General features: G+C 43.2%; 2 long non-coding RNA genes across 3 annotated transcripts in view; one reads left to right on the top strand and one right to left on the bottom strand.

The window, feature by feature from the left end:
* The window catches only part of LOC144316326 (uncharacterized), a 43,872-nt gene extending 32,931 nt beyond the window's left edge, over window positions 1-10,941 (top strand). The window contains exon 2 of the long non-coding RNA XR_013382217.1: window positions 10,722-10,941. This is a non-coding gene — a long non-coding RNA (uncharacterized LOC144316326). The remainder of the gene's footprint in view (window positions 1-10,721) is intronic.
* Window positions 1-15,452, bottom strand: part of LOC144316325 (uncharacterized) — a 53,353-nt gene that overhangs the window by 11,293 nt on the left and 26,608 nt on the right. The window contains exon 4 of one of the 2 annotated variants that reach the window (XR_013382215.1): window positions 12,371-14,354. The exons of the other annotated variant lie outside the window; for it this stretch is intronic. This is a non-coding gene — a long non-coding RNA (uncharacterized LOC144316325). Of the gene's footprint in view, window positions 1-12,370; window positions 14,355-15,452 lie in introns of those variants that run through there. 2 annotated transcript variants of the gene reach the window in all.

Genomic DNA, 15,452 nt, shown 5'->3' with positions numbered 1-15,452 from the left:
TATTAGTAATTTTCTCCATCTTTGTTCTCCTAGGATCACTCTACTGTATAATGATTTTTTTATACACACAAAGACTCAATTTGTTAATAAATTATTTAGAAGTTTTGCATCTATATTTGTAAATGAAATTTCATTTATAAAAACATAAATGAAATTTTTCTTGTAGTGTTTCTATCTAGTACTAATATCAGAATTTCCATCACTACAGGAGATAAATATTATCAGTTTCTTACATATACATCTGGAGATATTTTAAGCATATACATGCAAATGCACACACACATATAATTCTATCTTTTCTGTTTTTATAAACAAATGTATATATGTATACATTTGCCAATGAGATGTGAAAAAAGTCATTAGGTATAGCTTCTAAGAAAGCAATTTAAAAGAGAAATGGGTGTAGACTCAACCTAGCCACTGCCTTCTTTCTTTCTTTCTTTCTTTCTTTCTTTCTTTCTTTCTTTCTTTCTTTCTTTCTTTCTTCTCTTTCTTTCTTTCTTTCTTTCTTTCTTTCTTCTTTCTTTCTTCTTTCTTTCTTTCTTTCTTCTTCTTTCTTTTTTCTTTCGTCTTTCTGTCTTTTTTCCCCCTTTTCCTCTCTGGAGTAGAGCAAACACAAAGCTGATGGCAATGAGTGCATGCTCCAAGATGACTGAACAGAAAGAAAAGAGGATTATGGGGTGTGGCAGAGAGGACATGTGAAGCACAGGGGACCTCACAGATACCAAATAAGTGACTGGTCACAGAAAGTTAAAATAAGAAGTAACCATAAATGTCAGCTAGTCCAGTGCCTCCCTTTTACAGATGAGAGCACTGAGAGTTAGAAAAGTGAAGTGGCTTGCTGAAGCTATCACTAAAACTGCCAACATTCACTGCCCTGTCCCCTGTCCCAAGCCCTAAAATTAGAGGGGTAGTTTTTAGAAAGGTCTTGCCAAGCTGGGAATATGCGGGTCCAGAGAAAAACAGGAGAGTGCCAGTATAAGCAATTATAAATATATCTTTTCAGAGGAAAATAATCCAACCTCTATTTGTCAAATGATGAACTTATCCAATGAGGTCCATTCAACAGTGCAAGACCTAAGCAACATAAGAAAAACATGTCCTTCAGCAGGCCTGGATGGCTCAGCGGTTGAATGTCTCTGCCTTCAGCTCAGGGCATGATCCCAAGGTCCCGGGATTGAGTCCCACATCGGGCTCCCTGCATGGAGCCTGCTTCTCCCTCTGCCTGTGTCTCTGCCTCGCTCTTTCTCCCTCTCCCTCTGTGTCTGTCATGAATAAATAAATAAAATATTTTAAAAAAGAGAAATATGTCCTTCACCTTCTCCCACAGTCCATACTCTTCATATTCTTTGCCAGATAACTATATATATATATATATATATATATATATATATATATATATATCTGTATATATACATACATATACACACACACATATATATGGAAATAAATAAATTCTGGGCATCAAGAAGAAGATTGGAAATAAATGAAAAAAATCCATTATTCCATTTAGTAAATTTATAGGACTTAGATTAGAAATGCATCTTAAGGAAAATCTAGAGAAAGTAAATAATATTCATATGGTGCATTTGCCTATAAGCCCTTGTTCAAGGTGTAAATATCTTATTTAGTCTTGAGAACAACTCTGTGTCCATATTATGTGGATGGGGAAACTGAGGCTTGTACCACATTAATTGCTAAAGATCAGAGACCGTGTATTATCATAATTAAGTGGTAGAAACCCAAATCAGTTCAGGTAGGACAAAGAATGTAGTAGTTAGGCTAACAAAACTTCAGGGAGGTGGAGAGGCAGCTGGTTTCCAGGACAAGTGGAAGCTGCTTTGGAGGCCTCCTTGCCCCTTCTGAAGGTCAGCCTCATTTCTCAGACCAGCTTTCTCTCTCCATCAGGACTCAGGGCAACCAATTGCTCAGGCTTTACATCTCATGGCCTTACTTTCAGGGAGGAGCTCAAGCCATCTTTTTTTAATGGCACTGTGATCGGCAGCTTCCATTACAACTATATGGTTTGAATGGGCCAAGGAGCAGCTCCCTAATAGAAGAGAGTGGATGTGAGCACAGAAGAAGAGAAAATGTGAGAATCAGAAATTCCACTTTAGTCAACATTCATTCTCAACAGTATTCTATTCCAAATTTCTGCTCTTAACTAGCATAACTCACAATGAATAATAACTAAATTGACTAAGGTTAATGAGAAAATGAGAGGTGGATTTCAGCTTTGACTGCATATTAGAATTCTCCAGCCCCATCTTCCACTAATCAGAATTTCTGAGGCTGAGGATGGAATACCAGGTTTTAGTTCTTACAGAGAATTAAGAACCTTGGAGGCAGCTCATCAACTTGAATGTGCACTTGAAATTATCCGAGGAACCTGCTAAAATGGAGATTCTGATCCTGTAAGTCTGAGGTTGAACCATAGAGTTGGCATTTCTAATGAAATACCAGGTGATGCCCATGTTGCTGTTGCACGGACCATGCTCTGAGTAGCAGGGCTGCAGAGGGGCTTGCTTGTGAAGGAAATTTTAGAAGAAATAAAACAAACTGAACTTTTACATAGTGAGTCGTAAGCCAGGAAGATACTTGGGCCCAACACATTAGCGTCCATCCTACTGGTTGCTGCAGAGACATCCACAGTCCTCTCTGCTCTCTGGTAGACACTCTATACCTGTCATTCTCCATCCTTCACATCCCAGCTGTGAGGCCACTTCAGGTCCCTTAGCTCTTTCTCTTTGTCCTAAATTCCTCTCAGTGACAAGGGAAAATATCTGTATCTAAATCCCAAATCTTATGTTAGGAGTAGATATAAGGTATAAAGTTTAGATGCTAAGAACCTTTTTTTTGTTTGCTTTTGCTTTTGTTTTGCTTTATTTTTTTTTCTATACACCTTTGCTCTGCATGGCAAGGTGTATTTTGGAAGCAAGTAGAGGCTAACTAGCTAAACAAAAGCCATTAGAGGTGAAAAATCCATTGGTAAATGGTATTTCACAAAATTATTCTGACACACAGGGATAATAATAGTAGTTACTTTTAGGCCTGTTGAGAGAATTCAATGAGAGAGTGTGTATAAAGGTGCCTGGACCAAAGAGAGGGTCCTCAAAATGTATCCAGTATTACTATCATTAGCTATTGTCCCTGGGGTGGTAGCCCCACCTCTGTGTCATCCGCTTGCCTGGGGTAAGATTTGTAGCTCACCCAGATTATGTATTAATAGTGACAATGAAGTGGTAGAGGCAGAGGGAGGGGTAGGGAGTCATGGGTTCATGGCAATAGCTCCGTTTTCTTAAAGGCTTCGGTGCAAAGCCTCTGATACAATTTGTTAGCCCACCCAACCCTGCAAATCGGAAATTGGGTTTATATTTGATCAATTTGGCTGGGCCACTGAAGCTTCATGTGTCAACAGCAGCACCGACTTATCGTCATAAAGCGCTCAGATGCCTGACCCGCTGCTCCAGCCTCTGGTTCACACCTCCCACAATCTCGAACTGGAAAGAAATTCACTCACCCTTCCAGGTGTCATTTCTGGGTCTGAGACTGTCATAGACAACTCAGTCAATCTTTGGAAGCAGTGGCTCCAGTAGCTTCAGAGAGAAATGCAGCAGCATCTGAAGCTGGAGTTTTGAAAAAAATCCCTTTGTTTCTCCTATGGCTGCTTTTAGCTTGTGAGGTCTATCTTCTAACGGGAAATTCTGAATATTGTAAAGCAACCCTGTTTCACAATTTGTAGTAAATGCTAAAGAGGTGTAGCACCATGAAGTGGGTGTCGATGCCTTAATTAGTTTGGATAGATCTACTTAGTTGTAAGAACCCAGGCACCAGGGCTACTGTGGTGACAAAAGGAATAAATTCTCCAATTATCAAAGTGAGAGGCATGTGGAATTTTCTGCCTGGTGTTAGGGATTGGACTAGGGAAGTGAAGGTAGTAGAAATAGTCTACAATCAGGAGAAGATGTGGAAGATGGTAGAAAGCTGGAAGCTGGGGAGAAAAGCTTTGTGAAGAGGAATGGCTGTTGACTTTTCCAGATAGTGATCCCAAACATGTACATTTTAGCTGGTTCCTGTTCTGTGTGCTCCCAGCCCCCTGACTATTTGTCTGGATCTGATATCAAGTGTTGTCTTGGAGAGAAGAAGAGTTGCCCTCCGTACTTGGGACTGTCGGGCAGGTGGCACAGCAGAGAGAACCACTGTGGGAGGCAAGGTGTGGAGGGCACACAACCCTTCCCCCAAGCAAGAGGAAGGAGGGAGAGGTGGAAAACAGAGCCCACCCCCTGCGCTGCCCTAAACTCTCCCAGGAATCACCACGGGCCATGGCGGAAGCACCGAACCCCCATCGGTACATGGGACAGAGCCTTCAACTAGTTCGTCTGCTTATAAAACATGAGTCAGAATAATATGTTCATATTCATCATATTTCTGAATCACACTTTGAATCTGAGAGCTGCTGTGGAAGCTCTGTGCAGGAGCTAGCAAGTGAGCCCAACTGCCTGCCCACATTCTGTGTCCCACGCGGCTTCGTTGTTCTCCACTTGGTTGGTCATGTTTTATTTTTAACACTATCCCAAACTGGGAGGATTAGAAAAGTTTGGGGAAAGTAGCCCTCTGGAATATACAGAGGCTGCTGATTTCATTTCCAGAATTTGGTCTCACTCCATCAAAAGAGATTGCTTTCCCTTACTTACAGGGTCCTGGAAAAGCATCAACAAGTGAAGTTGTGTCACTGTTAATAGGTACAGATATCAATAAAAGCTCACAGGAGGAATGACCCACACATTCCTGAGTTGGAATTCTCCATTTCTATAAAAAGAGTTTTTTTTTTAAAGATTTTATTTATTTATTTATTTTATTTTATTTTTTAATTTATTTTTTATTGGTGTTCTATTTACTAACATACAGAATAACCCCCAGTGCCCGTCACCCATTCACTCCCACCCCCCGCCCTCCTCCCCTTCCAACACCCCTAGTTCGTTTCCCAGAGTTAGCAGTCTTTACGTTCTGTCTCCCTTTCTGATATTTCCCACACATTTCTTCCCCCTTCCCTTATATTCCCTTTCACTATTATTTATATTCCCCAAATGAATGAGAACATATAATGTTTGTCCTTCTCCGACTGGCTTACTTCACTCAGCATAATACCCTCCAGTTCCATCCACGTTGAAGCAAATGGTGGGTATTTGTCATTTCTAATAGCTGAGTAATATTCCATTGTATTTATTTATTCAGGAGAGACACACAGAGAGAGGGAGAGACACAGGCAGAGGGAGAAGCAGGCTCCATGTGGGGATCCCGATACGGGACTCGATCCCAAGACCCCGGGATCACGACCTGAACTGAAGGCAGATGCTCAACTGCTAGGCCACCCAAGTGTCCTTATAAATAAAGTTTTGAGAGAAAATTAATGAACGTTTAAATTATTATTATTACACAAATAATAGGAGTGATTCAGCTACTTGTTTTCAGCAGAGGGCATATAGGGAAGAATGAGACCCAAGTGGTAGTTGTTATTCTACCAATAACTGATTACTTTTGACAGCACCCCTTATCCTTGCTGAGCTGTGTCCTCTGCAAAAAGAGAGATTGTTCTAAATCATCTCTCAGGTGCCTTCCAACTTCAACTCTCTGTGATTTAAGAAAGTTGTAGCAGAAACCCAAGTTTGGGTAATCCATTAACTCGAACTTTCCCAAACTTCCTTTGTTGGCAGCCTCCTTCTCGTGCCTTAGTGATTTTGTTCATGGTGTCCCAAAGCCAAAATAAATACCCAAAAGTTCCATGTGCTAAATGGTTACGTCCAAACAGTAAGTGTTTACGTCCTGATAATTTAGTAGCCATTTGGAAAAATAATACACACCAACTGAATTGAAATGAATTGAAACTATTTCATTCCTACATAATCACACTTACTCATAGGTGCTTATGCCCTTTGAATACCTCACAACCTCTCAGATCTTCGAATCAGACTGGACCATAGCACTCCCATTTCCTATTCCACATTGCTTTTCACTCAGTACTTGCTTTTCATCACAGCAATCACTAAAACCTAGTTTTTCAAAGCTATGATGTCATCGAAAGGAGCATAGTACCATCCGTCTTGATACTGTGAACAACCTCAAACTAACAGTTGTGTGGTGTCTGACCCAGATGTTGCTGTGCTTCCCCCAAAATTAGAAATCTCCCAGAATACATTGTGAGTGTGCTGCATGGCCCCAGGGTGCCTTGGTGCACAGTTTGGGAACCATGGCTTTAAACAGTGTGTAAGATCTCCCTCTCATTTTTAATGGAATCATATGTACTTCCCTGTTGCAGACATTTTTGGAACCCCATGGGCTAAGCACAGAACAAGGCACTTTTCAAAAACTAAGTGCAATGTCTCTGGGAATCTTGTCCTGTTAGTAAAGAATCAACCAGGTGATGACCTTCCCAGCGCGTCGGCCTTAAGTTTGCTGGTGACATTCCAGAGACAGGCAAGTTTCATCCTCACTCCACTGTGGCCACTGCTCCCATGCCACACACTGGGCTTTGTCATCCCTTGGAACTCACTACGCTCCTCTGAAACCCCTGGATGTTACTCTGCTGTCACATCCTCTTACCCACCATCAGGCTTGGCCCCCTGCTCCCAGCCCACTTGCTCTTTGAAGTCATGGAGACCAGTCATCTCCTGACTTTTTCTTGCTAATCTCCCCAGGGGCTTCACTTCTCTTGCCAACCCTAGGATATATCACTTCCACCTTCTTCTCCCCAGCACCCTCAGTGTCTTACAATCCTACAAAAGCTCATTCGTGCTTCAATATAATGAATCATTTGCCTCATGTCTTCTCTCAACTGAGTTCAGATGAAGTAACCTGCCAACTGGGTGCCTCGGGCCACCACAGGTGTATGATCTATGGCCTCAGCTGAGCCCTCAGGTTCCTGAGCATGCTTTAATATAGCCAAGTGAGCTCTCCCAGCAACCAGTGAAATATCGCATGGTTTCTCCAGCCTCCTCCCTCATGCCAATCTCTCTTGCTCAGCAGATAACCTGTCTTCTAGCTCACAGAGTGGTGCAAAGCTCTCAGAAAGCTCTGGCCTCTCCCAGAGGCATTCCCTTCTGTACCTACTATGTGACTTTGTCCCTCGAGGCTCAAGAAGGAGGCATCACCCTGGTACTACAGGCTCACTCTTGCTCTGGGCCCTTGATCCCCTCTCTGCCTATAGTGCCTGGATCAACATCTGGCTCCAGTGAGTTGTTCCTCCCTCTCTCATACTTTCAAGTTCTCCTTCTTTACTGGTTCCTCCTATAGTGGTTCCTTTAATTGAGGAACCACTCAATTAAACACTGAGTGTGTTTTAATTCTCATACTTTTTTTTTTAAAGGTCTCTAACCACATCCTTTCAATGTCTGGACCCTGATTGTCTTCCTCCCATTGGCAGACAGGTTTCTGGCAAAGAGTCCATACTTACTGCCTCTATTTGTTGACCCCCACGCGCTCTTGCACTCCCTGCAGGCAGCCCCAGGCCCCCGCTCCCCTCCAGCGGCAGGAGACACCTGCAATTCTCAGAACAGGCTGTGCAGGCCACTCTTTGATGTCATTGTTCCCCACGCTCACTTTCTCCCTTGTCCACCTGGCAAGCAACACTTATTTCAAAACAGCCTCTGAGAAGCCTTTCTGGACCCTTCCTCCCTCCTCCGCCCACCAGGCAGAAATGGTCACTCCTCCATTGTGTTTCCAGCTGTCCCTCGAATCACAGTGACTGTGACCATTTCCTTTCCATGTTTTCGTGCTCCACCCCCCCCACCCCGGAATGTATTATAAGTTGCCAGAGAGCTAGGACTGTGTCTTAACTGGATTCACATTCCCAGTGCCCAGAATACCTGGTGCACCTCCATGACCTGTGTTCAGTGAGTGACTGAATAGAGTTTATCTAGGTATAAAGAAGTCTCCCCACATGGCAGTGGTGGAAGTGGACAATCTACCCCGTGACATCCCGGTAGCAGACAGATGATCCCAAACAGTTTCTTCTAGGTCTCTTAGCATGCATGGCACTTTCTAGACGCCATCTCATTCTCCCTTATAGCAACTCCGAGGCAGGTATGTTTGACAGAAGAGGAAACTGAGGCTCAGGGAGCTTAAGGAAGCTTGCCCTGGTCACACTGCTGATAGTAGGGGAAGCAAGTACCAGCTCGGCTCTGGCTCCTTTCTGTGCACCCCAGCACCCCTACTTTACCCAGCCAGTGTGTGCTTATTGACAGCCACCTCATTAACTATCAGCCTTTAGAAACATAATGAAGATGGCAGGTCAGAAGCAAAAGCGCTAAGTAGCACATTCACACCCCAGTAGAGCCACAAATGCTTGAGAGTTATCAATGTTCGAGACTGTGAATTTGTGCTTTCATTTTGTTAACTTAACAACTACCATTCCTTTAATTAACAAGTCAGCCTTATCAAGGAATTAGACTTTACCAGAACAGTCAGCAGTCATGGCCTGGGAAGCCCTTCAATGCTGTTCATGAAGGTCTGAGTGCCCTCTGTTATTCTTCCTAACACGCCTGCCCTGGGACAGGCTAAGAACTCCCCTAGGTTGACTCCAGCTGCCAACCCCCACCTCGTAGCATCTGCACCAGGTCCCCGTTGGGCCCCCTCTGCTCTGCCAACAGCTTCCCTGGGGAGAGGGGAAGGAGGGGCTGTCCCCTCAAGGAAACTTGGAGGAGTCTTTTGCCTCCTGAGCCCATCAGTTCCTGTCCTCCTCCCCACTCTTCCCTTTTTGTTTAGTTTGACCTTGGTCACTGATGACAAGGCTTCTTTTCCTGCCAAACCAATCAATAAGCTAAACAGACAGAAGATGAGTATTTAGAATATGGGAAGCCAAACTCAAACACAGATAGGTTATCAGTCTAGTCCAGAGCAGACTTCTGAGCAAATATTTCATTAACAAATTTTTCATGGCAACTTGCATGTTAAAAAAAAAAGAGGGGGGAGGGAGAGACAGAGAGAGAGAACAGGAGTGGGGGGTTAAGGAAAAGGCTGGCTGAATCCTGAGCTGCCCTGGGAGGAGGTACTTCTTGGGGTTAGGGGTACAGAGTGGGGAGAAGGATGGGATGGCAGACAGGAGCTCTCAGGAAGGGGAGCCCCAGCCCCTTAAAATCTTTCAACTTCAAACCTCCCTCTCCTTGCAGGGCCAGCCAGGGAGATTCATCTTCAGCCATCTCCATGGCACTGGAGCCTGGTTAGGTCTCCTGTATACAAACCCCAGTCAGGCAGTCAGCAGCTGGCTGCAGAGCCCTGGACTGGTTGCACCGAGGGGGCTCAGGAGAGGGCAGGTGTTGGGTTCTTAGAGAGCCCCATTGGGGAACTGGGGGGGGCATAGGGAACACTAAATGTAATAATAATAAGAGCTCCTGCTATGTTGTCGGCACCCTCAAAGGCTCTCCAGTATCCATCAATTAATCCTCAAGACCAGGCCCAAGCTGTGGGAGACACTGGTACTCATGCCCTCTGGTGTCTGAATGACGGCTCAATATTTTGAATATCATACATTACTCATGACAACCCTAAAAGTAAAGTACTTTGGTTTTAATGCATAGACGAGGAGCCTGAGATTCAGAGAGGTTAAGCAACTTGTTCAAGTTTGCACAGCTGGTAAATAGCAGGGGCAGAATTGGGAATAAGGCCTGTCTGATTCCAAAGACAGTTTTCAGCTCATTTCCACTCCTTCAATAATAGCTTTAAGAACACTTTAAAGGGAGGGGCCAAATCCACATCTGGCTCTTAATTTCAGCACAGGTTGTGATCTCGGGGTCCTGGGATGAAGCCCTGGGTCAGGCACCATGCTGAACGTGGAGCCTGCTTGAGATTCTCTCTCTCCCTCTCTCTTTGCCTCCTCCCCCCAAGATAAATAAATAATCTTTTAAAAAATACTTTAAACGGAGGGCCAGCAAAAAATGGAATTACTGATACTTAATTCCTTTAAGTGCTGAGGGAAGAGAAGAATGAAAAGACTGGATTTTCTTTGCCTTATGTCCTGTGCTCCTTCCCACCTTAGCTTATATAGACATGGCTCCTGGCTCTTGAAGACCCCTGCCTGCCTTCATCTGGGCTCATGTGCACAGTATTCAGGCCTCAGCTGGCCACCACTTCATGAGGAGGCTCCTTGACTCACCCTGTGTGATTTGTTCTTGTCATTTTCCATTCTTCCCTCAGAGTGCTTGCAGCACTACTGATCTTGGTATGCAACTTATTGGTGAATCTCTGTCTCCCACATAGACTGGATTAATACTAATACCAATACCATGCTAATAGCTAACCTCTATTCAATGCTTACTACAAGCCTGGCATGATCTTCAGGGCTTTACATATGTTAACTCATTTAATCCTCCCAAAGACCTTGGGAGGTAGTAACTGTGAGCACTCCCATTTTACAGATAATTGAGACACACAGACATAAAGGAACTTGTCCAGTGCTGCTTCACTAGCACATAAGTGAGTGACAGAGCAGGATATGAACTCAGGCGGTCTTTGGTTCCAGAATCCATGCTCTTAATCATGATGACATGGCCACAAATTCCTCCCATCTCAGTATGCACACTCCTTAGAGATGGAGTCTACTTCTCCACCTCTTGAGTCTGGGAAGCTCATGTGATTTGCTTTGACCAGCAAAGTACCAGAAAAGTGATGTTCTATGACTTCCAAGGCTAGGGCTTAATGCTCTTGCTCTCTCTTTCTCTTTCTCTTAGGATGCTGCCCTGGGACCACTGTGTAAGGAAGCTGGTGGAGAACAGAGACACCCCAACCAACAGCTTGCACCAACCTCTAGATTTGTCACTAGGGTGAGACCATCTTGGACAATGTAGCCCAACCATACTTCCAGCTGAATGCAAGCACATGATTGAGCCAGGCACAGCCAGCTAGCCCACTGAATCATTGAAATTAATAAATCATGGTTGTGCTAAGTCACTAAGTTTTGAGAAGTTCTATTTGCCCAGCAAGGGCTAACTTGGCAAGAACTATCTTGTTCATGTTGCATGCCTCATGCCCACTGAGAAGTCTGGTCCATAGGACTTTGGTGGTAAAAATGTTTTGACTGAGTGAAGAAACAAAAGTGTGATTGATACAGGAAGGCCTCCTGGAGGACAATGACTGGCTATATAATACATTTTGGAATCCAGTCTATGGGATGCATTATGGAATTCCAGAACAGATAATAATTTTAAAATATTAATTTTTTGTAGTTGCTTTCAAGTTCTTATTGATCTAATTTCAGAATATGTTATAAAGTCATTGGTTGACATTTTAGGTATTTTTCTTTTGTGTTCTCTTCTTATTTAAGGCTCTTCAACCTTTATCTTGGCATCGTTTTATATTTATTTGTAGAATTATTTTATGGATGTAGCTCTTTCCCTAGATGATGAACTCAGACAGGGCAGGGACTCCAGCTCATTTTGCTCATGGGTGTAGGACCTGTTCTGGCAATCTGGTTCATACCAGGAGTTGAGTATGTACCACTGAATGGTCTGAATTTAAAAAAATTTGGTTTTAACGTATTTTGATTTCCAGTTTCCTTAGGCTGGCATTACAATCCAGATGGCTGTCTCATCTGGATTTTTGAGTTTTCCTTTTTAAATTCTGAATTATAGAATGCGAGAGGTGGTGGGGACCTCTTTTATAGGAAAAGGACATCCAGAGGAGAGCAGGTTGTCCCATTGTCACGGAGCTAGTTTACAGCAGAGTTAGGACATTGGTCACATCTTCATCATCCACTGACTTTACACTCTTCCAGAGGACAGATAGACTCTGGAGTCCCCATCGTACAGATGGGCAAACTGGGACAGAGCCAGCGCCAGACCACGGATGACTCATCTCTCAGCTGAAATCTGTCTTCGTGAGTCCAGGCTGACTCTAGGGTTAAGCTTCTGCCAGTTCCAAGTATTTTTTTTTCCTCTTTCATGTTGCTCTCAAATATATTTCTATCCCCGTCAGACCATCCCCCTTGTTCCCATTTAACCTGAGAAAGTTAAACCCACTTTTGATCATCATGTGAAAATCTGAAGCAAAGTGCTTCCTTCAAGGCAGATGTTTGGAAATGCTGAGCGGCAGGCGTTCAACTTGTCAAGTAACTTTTCAAATGATGAAAAAAAGGGGAAATGTAGGTCAGAAAGCAATAAACTATATTCACATCCAATATATCATTCTGGTTAAGGAGCCGACTTTGAATCTCCACCTTTTACTAAAATGAAACAAAAATCCAAATCCAACCCAAAGCATTACAGCTTTAAGTACTGAAAGTATTTATTATTTCTATTCAAGTAATCCAAAGGCATAATCTCAAGAACATCTATGCTACAGGAATGTCTCAAAACACCATGGATTTGATGCGATTCCTTTATCCAGATGTTTGTAGATGGCATGAGGGGAATTAAAGATTTATTTTTAATATTTGAGAAAAGTCATATTTCTAATAACGTGAGCCTTAAAATGTGTCCTCAATTCTGCTGCCTCTCTCATCTTTCTCATTATTGTTTCTTTAAGTAATAGCTCTTAGTCTTCTAAATTATCAGCCTGGAGGTTTCCAAACGATAGTATTTAGATATTAGAAGAACAAGGTCACTGAGGTGCCTTCACTATAACTTTGATATTCACATCAACTTCAAGAGACAATTTTCACCCACAGAGTGAGTTATAACCGAGTCCTCCAAAAGATCACTTTTCATGGGGCAAAACCTCCAACAAACTTCCTGAGTCTTGCAGCCTTACCGGATAGTGTGACTTGCCTTTGAAGACCATGGTATGTTTCCAAGTATCCCATCAATCTAGATGCATGGCACCAGAGACCCCAACGGTTGCTGTATCCCTCCTGTGTCCAGCCATCCAACAATAAAATGTCTGGGATTCATGAGCTTTTTTTTATTATTTGAAGGCATCTCCCTTATCCATTATCCCCTTACCTGTAGAGAAGGATATTCTAAAACATGTTAGATTATATGAGTTGACTGAGTTTACCTGCTGGAGAAGACACATTTCAGGTTCTAGTGGCAGAGAGAAATTTAAAATTAGGTCACCTCATGGTTACAAGTTGTATCTATAACAGAAACTAAAAGGTCTCAGAGATCATACGCGTTCTTTGGTTGGGAGCCCAAAAGGGACCTACTGTGAAACATTCTTTAATTGGTTTGTTACATTCAAAATAAAAAATATACTGAATATCTCTGTGGAAACTGGAGTTTTGATATAAAATAATACAGCTAGGTTAGAATCTAAAATCTGAGCTCTAAAATCAGTTCCCAGAGAACTGGCGTGTGTGCTTGTTGGGCAGGCCAATCTGTGTGTTGTGATTTTAGGGAAACACAATAGTCCTTTCTAGCCTCTAAACCTTTCATTTCGTTTACTATCTCTTGAAACTGATGCATTAGAAGTCAGTCGTTTATTTTAAGATTTGAAGACTTCTGCAACATAAATGCTTCTTTTTTCTGTGGCTAACATCCATATGGTGCTTACTTCCAATGCGGTAGTCTCCTAATGCTTTATGAGTACTAATTTACTGAATGCTCTCTGGAACCTTCTGACTTAAGTGCGGGTGTTGTCCCCATTTTACAGATGAGGATCAGAGGCACAGAGAGGCTGAGTCACATATCAGAGGTCACAGAGCCATGTGTTAAATTGGAAAGTCTGACTCCAGAGCTGTCTTTTCTCTGCACCAGACCACCTCCTAGGCCCCTTGGTCTGCAGACTTTAGAAGCCTCCCTCCTTATGGAAAGGTTGGGGAGGGTGAATGGAGTTACGTCCTATAGAACATGGTAGCATTGGTGGGAATCTAGTGGGCTGGAGAGGAAGAGAAGCCTAAAAGAGAGCAAATAGAACCAAAGGGAGGCCATGACTAATGAGGACAAAGTCTGCTTATGTCTTAATTATGGTGGCAGCTGAGAGAAGGTTGTCACAATGGACACCCTTGGAACCATAGGACCCTTAGATATGGCGTTCAATCCCTCCTTGTACAACCAAAGAAAATGGAGACTAGGAGAACAGACTGAGGACAAGGGAAAAGAAGGGGCTGATACTTCTTCACAGGTGGTTAGTGGCAAAGTCAGGACTGGGGTGCCATTGCCCTGATTCTAGATCTGGGGCCCTCTCCTCTGGAAGCAGTTTCATGGGCTCCAAATTACTGAGAGAGAATGGAGGAAGCTCAGCACAAAGGAGCCTTTTATTCCTGCCTGGGGTGAAATGTTTGTTCCCCGGGTAGCATAGGAGTAGACAATGACACGTGGAAGAGAATTCTTGTCCTACTGTGTACAGGGATTGTTTCCTTTTGGACACATTTCCCGGGAGCACCCTCTTCTCTCTCTGGAGTTACTTTTGGGGAGCAGGTGATGCACCTGAGACCAGAAGCAGAGTTCATTGTCACTATCCCATATCATAAAGATGCTGTGCATTTCTGAGGAGCATGGGAGGGGCCAGGTAAAAGCACAGGGGCTGGGGTGAGGGAAGAAATGGAGAACATGCTTGGAAATGAAAAGTATTCAAATATAAATTAATATAAACCCAGGGGTCATCTTGCATGCAGTCCTGGTAATAAGAGAATCCACAATGTGGATGAACAAGTTAAAAAAAGTAATCAAAGGTAAGAAAGAGGCGTATGTGAGGCATTAAGCATCAGGTACAGAGGCGGCCGGGGAGGATTACCGAACAAAGTCCAGAGAGTGTAAAAAAAGATAAGAAAGGCAAAGGTAGCAAATGAAAAAGAGATTGCACTGAAGGTTAAGAGAAATCATGGGAAAATTTTCCTAGTGCGTAAGGAACACAGGGGTCATTGAACTAGACAGCTGGATGGCGAAGACACGGGAAGGGTAATTTATTGAAAAAAGAAGTAGATGTGGCTAAAAATGTTTAAATAAATTTTTTTTCTGCCTTGGAACTTTCAGGAAGATGGGGAACAAATGTTAGAAAGAGACAGACATCTCCTAGGGGAAACCAAAGAAATATTGAAGACTAGCCGGAACATGCCACTTGGAGAGATTCAGAAATGAAGCGTGGGAAATGGAAAAAACTGGGAGAGACTTCGGTCCAAGGAAGAACATGTGCAAACACACTTGAATAATAAATAACAGGGACTTAAGAAGTGAGAATGTGAAAAGCAAAAGGTTTGGGGCCGAGGGGCGGAGGAGGCATCCCATGAGGAAATGATCAGTGAAGCCTCCTAGCTGTCTTACCTGATTAGACCCATCTTATCCTTGATTTCTCTCTTCTCCCTCCCTATGGTCCTTCCACAAGGAAGGAACTTTCATATATTTTGAAAATCGGCTACATGCTCACCATGATGCTGTATTTGGGAGGTACGTAAGGAGGTACGTAAATGAATAAGCTGTTGTCTGTGGTCCCTGCCTCAGCAAGTTTGCATTTCAGTGGAGCGGACCTGCTCTGTGAGCAGCTGTGGGATCTAACCATATGCCAGGAACTATGAACTGGTGGGGCGG

This window comes from Canis aureus, chromosome 6, assembly GCF_053574225.1.
Source record: "Canis aureus isolate CA01 chromosome 6, VMU_Caureus_v.1.0, whole genome shotgun sequence".
Classification (NCBI taxonomy): domain Eukaryota; kingdom Metazoa; phylum Chordata; class Mammalia; order Carnivora; family Canidae; genus Canis; species Canis aureus.
The sequence above is the reverse complement of the archived record's forward strand: the minus strand, read 5'-3'. Positions and strand labels throughout refer to the sequence as shown.